The sequence below is a fragment of the Dendropsophus ebraccatus genome, chromosome 1, assembly GCF_027789765.1.
Source record: "Dendropsophus ebraccatus isolate aDenEbr1 chromosome 1, aDenEbr1.pat, whole genome shotgun sequence".
NCBI classification, from domain to species: Eukaryota; Metazoa; Chordata; class Amphibia; order Anura; family Hylidae; genus Dendropsophus; species Dendropsophus ebraccatus.
In genome coordinates, this window is record NC_091454.1 from 226,206,678 (window position 1) to 226,212,627 (window position 5,950).

Consider the following 5,950-nt stretch of genomic DNA (forward strand, 5'->3'; position numbering starts at 1 on the left):
GTGTTCTATCAAGACTACAGGCCTCAATAGGTCAGAGCTATTTCAAGTGAGACCTATATAATATTAGGCAGGCAATTTTTATGTTAAGACTAATGTCTATATACAGTATATAGGTATGTATGAGCAATGGTGTCCATATGTTTTTATTATAGAAAATACAGAATTTGCTAAAATTATCAAGTAAGCTCAACACATGTTGTACATTAAATACTGAATTTTCAAAATGAATTTCTTAAACCAAGAAAAAATACCTACTTTATCATAACTATATCTCAGACACTTGAGATAACCTTTAGAATTGGTATGTATTTTTCCTGGTAACATTACTCACTTGAGACATTTGTTTGGTCCCAGCATGCATTTTTGTGTTCCTTTTCTTGGCTGATCAATGTTACACAGCAGCAGCAGCGTCAGCTTCTATGACCACCAGACCCCTGAATGACATTACCTGCCGATATTTATCTACAAGATGAAGACAAGGGAGAAGGTAGAAGAACTCCCCGCAGATATCTCTGCTCCTGTCTGATGGGTCGTCAGAGTGATGGTCATTGGGGGAATATGAATTATAGATTAATCACAGTCTATTTTTTTATTTACAGAAAGCAAATGTTAAACAATTATACATGACATCATTATGGAGATGAAAAAAAAGTTTAATATAAAGAAGCAGATATATAAAACTTACTTCTAATAAAATACATTAAAGACTGTTAGTATTTATGTATTGAATTCTTTAAAAATAAGTTCATGTATTAAATTAGAGTAGAGAAGTAGAAGATTATTTTTTAAAGTTCCCCTAATTCACTTCTATTCATCCATTTCATCCACCCATCCCCCTTTCTGCTCATCCGCACCTTCTTCTCTCCTTTGGTAGAACTTGGTGGACATGTCTTTTTTTTTAACCTCACTTTGTAACTATATGGCCAAAAATATGAGGATATCTGAGCCTAACACCTATGTCAGTTCGTTGGTCCTTACAGAAACCATTGTTGCTTGTAGGAACTTGTTCTCCCATTGGAGCTATAAAATCCCCCGCTCCTCTGGAAAGGCTTTCAAGAATAATTTTTGGTGTTCTGGTTGCCTATCCAGCCGAAAGACAATTTGTGAGGCCAGGTACTAATGGTAGATGGGTATGTCTGGATGGTAACCAGTGTTCTTAGTGTTAATAACAAGAGTGTTGGACAGAGTTTAAAGTGGCACTGTTACACACAAAATAAAAAAATATTTTAACATGTCAGAGAGACATGTCAAAAAGTTTGATCGGACTGTGTTCAGACCAAGACTGATCAAGAGAACAATCCAAGAGGAGTCATGCTCAGCGCAGTCCTCTCCCATCTCTGTATCATACAAGGAGATGGACGCATAATAAAAGTCTAAGGGACATGTCTTTTCTCACTGTGGAAAACAATAAACACAGGACATATTTTGGCAAAGCTTTGAGTAAGGAGTTGCTGAAAAAGCTCTAATTTGAGGACTATGCCAATCATTGATTGGGTCTTCTATTAGGTCTGGTTCTGTTAATTCGTAGTCTTATCTAATGTTAAAATCTTAAAATTTAACTAATAGATCGGTTATATAGACAAATGCCTTCTGATCCACCGTCACTGTTAACCTTCAGCTGGGTTCACACTACGTATATTTCAGTCAGTATTGTGGTCCTCATATTGCAACCAAAACTAGGAGTGGATTAAAACACAGAAAGGATCTGTTCATACAATGGTGAAATTGAGTGGATGGCCACCATATAACAGTAAATAACGGCCATTTTTTCAATACAACAGCCGTTGTTTTAAAATACCAGCAAATATTTGCCATTAAATAGCGGCCATCCACTCAATTTCAGCATTGTGTAAACAGAGCCTTTCTGTGTATTCAATCCACTCCTGGTTTTGGTTGCAATATGAGGACCACAATACTGACTGAAATAAGCGTAGTGTGAACCCAGCCTCAGAATGTATCTATATTGTCAAATGCCCTCCTGCATCAATTACAAATGCAGAAAGGGAAAAATTGGCGCATGTAGGTGACCCATAAACCAATCATCCAAGATCCAACCTTGACTCTCGGGGCATCTGAATCATCATTCTTGCAGCAGACTCCACCAATTCTTACACTTCCCCCTCTCCCGAAAGTATGTATGCACAGTAATACTAGCGATAATTTATTACAACACACAATTACATTGTGTTTTCTGTACAACTTTTATAATGTCTTTATTCCTCAGACTGTATATAAGAGGGTTCACTAAAGGTGTAAACACAGTATATAGCAATGAGAGGATTTTACTCATAAATAGGGTTAAACCTTGTGTTGGGACGACATAAACACTGAACAGAGTCCAGTAGAATATGGAGACCACAATGAGGTGAGAGCTACAGGTGGAGAAGGCTTTCTGTCTACCAGTAGTAGTTGGGATCCTTAAGATGGCTGATACTATATAAGTATAAGATACTACAATGATTGTGGTTGGAATGAAGACAAATGGCATGCCTATTATATAAATCTCCAAGTGAACCATAAAGGTATCAGAGCAGGCAAGATCTAGTAAGGGGACAATGTCACAGAATACATGGTCAATGATATTGGGACCACAGAAGTGTAATGTTGCTGTTGTTACTGTGTAAATTAAATTAACAGAAAGTCCACAAAACCAACAGATGGCGGCAAGTACTACACATGATGTACTAGTCATGATGGAGGAGTACCGGAGGGGATTACAGATGGCCACATATCTGTCATAGGACATCACAGCCAGGAGAAGACATTCTAAAGTTTCTACAGCACCCATAAAATAAAACTGAGTCATACAATCAATAAAACCTATGGTCTCTCCATTATTTAACAGGATGTAGAGCAGGTTTGGGACAATATCAATTGTTAACAAGATGTCACTGATAGAGAGTTGTTGGATGAAGAAGTACATTGGGGTGTGGAGGATCTTGCTGGTGGAGACCAGGATGATGATCAGGAGGTTCCCACATATTGTCCCAAAATAAATCACCAGGAAAAGACAGAAGAGGGAAAGTCTTAAATCTTGAGTAATTCGAAAACCTACAAGAAAAAACTCAGTGATCACCGTCAGATTATTCTCCTGTGTGTAGAAGAGATAACAGATGTGAGAGGAAAAAAAGTTAGAAAGCCATTTTTACAACTTGGACAACATATTTGTAAGATACTCTTGGTAGAGCCGATATGAGTCAATAAGATACCTGCCCTTTAGACCAGATACCTTCCTTATTAATCTCCTTCTCTCCCGTCACTCAGAACTGGCAGTGAAACAAAATCCAATCTTATATACTGTTTTAAGAACCCGGACCCAGAGCAGACGTGTCCTCTCCCTTAACCCTCACCATTCATTACGACTCATACTCAAGAATAATAATAACTTCCACCAAAGTAAATTGGCCCCTAATTTTCTGATATGGCAGTCAGGGGGGTCTGCATTGCTTATAAACTCTAGTTGATACTTGCAGAAAACATCAATACACCTTCAACGAACCTAGACATGTAAAGCCATGGTTCCCTTTCCCGTTCTATTACCATTGATCTTACAGCAATATCAGCAAAATCTTGCAGAATTTCTAAGAAAAAGCTGAATACCACCACACAGCTAGAAGATAAACAAATCACTAAGTACTACCGATGGCTGACCTTCATATTTCCCTATGAAACTATAAAATCTGGCATCTCATACTGGACATCAGCCATACCCAATTACAATTACAATAGCTTACACAACAATAGATGATCTCCTAAAGACCCTGTAAATGTAGCTTCCCTCAGCATTTGATTGGGAAATGTATAAAAGTGCTCATAAAGCCTTTATCTCACCCCACAAATTATACCTGCAAGACACCCCCCCCCCCCCCAATCTACTCCACTGCCTGTGGCCAGGCACACATATCCAAACCATCTGGAATCTGGTCAAAACGTTCATCTCTACTCTACCCAATGACCACCATACAACTAGTAAGGGAGAAGAAGATGCAGTCTGATGTATCTGCTGCTGCAAGCAAAACCACCTGGAATTGTTGGATTTCTGACAGCCCACCTACCAAGCAACTGTTTCTGGGGAAAATAGTATACTTATTGCATATGGACTGGGTAGAATTATCCCTTAGGTTACAAACCCACTTGCCGGATCTGCAGCGAGTCTCCTTGCTGCATTTTTGCAGGGAGACTCGCTGCAGATCCCGGCCCTATACTTTCAATAGCAGAGAAACTCGTAGCAGGGATGTACATACAGCAGGGATGTACAGCAGCGATTTTGTCTGCAGCCCGCCCCATTAACCCCCCGGCCGCCGGACATTATACATTACCCGGTCCCCGTTCCTGCTTGCTTCGGGGCTCCCGGTGTCGTCACGGGCCACCCGGCCAATCAGTGTGTTGCGGCGGGGCAGCGCACTGATTGGCCGGGCGGAACATGCCGGGAGCCGCTGAAGCAAGCAGGAGCCGGGATTAGGTAATGTATATCCTGCCCGCCCCCCTGCAGCCCGGATCGCCCCCAGCCCCCGGCCGCACGATCGCCCCCAGCCCCGCAGCCTCCGGCCGCACGATCGCCCCCCAGCCCCGCAGCCCCTGGCCGCACGATCGCCCCCAGCCCCCGGCCACACGATCGCCCGCAGCCCCCGGCCGCACGATCGCCCCCAGCCCCGCAGCCCCCGGTCGCACGATCGCCCCCAGCCCCGCAGCCCCCGGCCGCACGATAGCCCCCAGTCCCGCAGCCCCCGGCCGCACGATCGCCCCGCAGCCCCCGGCCGCACGATCGCCTGCAGCCCCCAGCCCCGCAGCCCCCGGCTGCACGATCGCCAGCTGGGGGCGATCGTGCGGTCGGGGGCTGCAGGGCTGCAGGCGATCGTGCGGCCGGGGGCTGCGGGGCGATCGTGCGGCCGGGGGCTGCGGGACTGGGGGCGAACGTGCGGCCGGGGGCTGCGGGGCTGGGGGCGATCGTGCGGCCGGGGGCTGCGGGCGATCGTGCGGCCGGGGGCTGGGGGCGATCGTGCGGCCGGGGGCTGCGGGGCTGGGGGCGATCGTGCGGCTGGGGGCTGCGGGGCTGGGGGCGATCGTGCGGCCGGGGGCTACGGGGCTGGGGGCGATCGGGGCTGCAGGGGGGCGGGCAGAATATACATTACCTGATCCCGGCTCCTGCTTGCTTCAGCGGCTCCTGGCACGTTCCGCCCGGCCAATCAGTGCGCTGCCCCGCCGCAGCGCACTGATTGGCCGGGCGGGCCGTGAAGACACCGGGAGCCCCGAAGCAAGCAGGAACGGGGACCGGGTAATGTATAATGTCCGGCGGCCGGGGGGTTAATGGGGCGGGCTGCAGACAAAAGTTTCTCTGTTATTGAAAGTATAGGGCCGGGATCTGCAGCGAGTCTCCCTGCAAAAACGCAGCAAGGAGACTCGCTGCAGATCCGGCAAGAGGGTTTGTAACCTTATAAAGGAAAATAAAAGTTTTACAGATGAGCGAACCGGGCCGAGGTTTGGATTCGTACTAACCTGATCCATCACATTTGAATTCCGCTGTCTTCCCATTCTGCGGAGAAGGTGGAGATACAGTAGCTCAAGTCCCACCTGGAAAACAGGGATACAGCCTAGGTCATAGACTCTATCCCTGTTTTCTAGACGAGACTCTGGTTTTCTCCACCTTCTCCACGGAACGGGAACACAGCAGGATTCAAATGCGGATGGTTCGGGTTCGTACAAACCTGAACCTTGGCCCAGTTTTTTCATCTCTAGAAGACCCTTCTCTATGTATATAGCAGACCCTTCTCTATGTATATAATGTAGCAGACCCTTCTCTGTGTATATAGCAGACCATTCTCTATGTATATAGCAGACCCTTCTCTGTTTATAGCAGTCCCTTCTCTGTGTATATAACAGACCCTTCTCTGTGTATATAGCAGAACCTTCTCTGTGTATATAGCGGACCCTTCTCTGTGTATATAGCAGA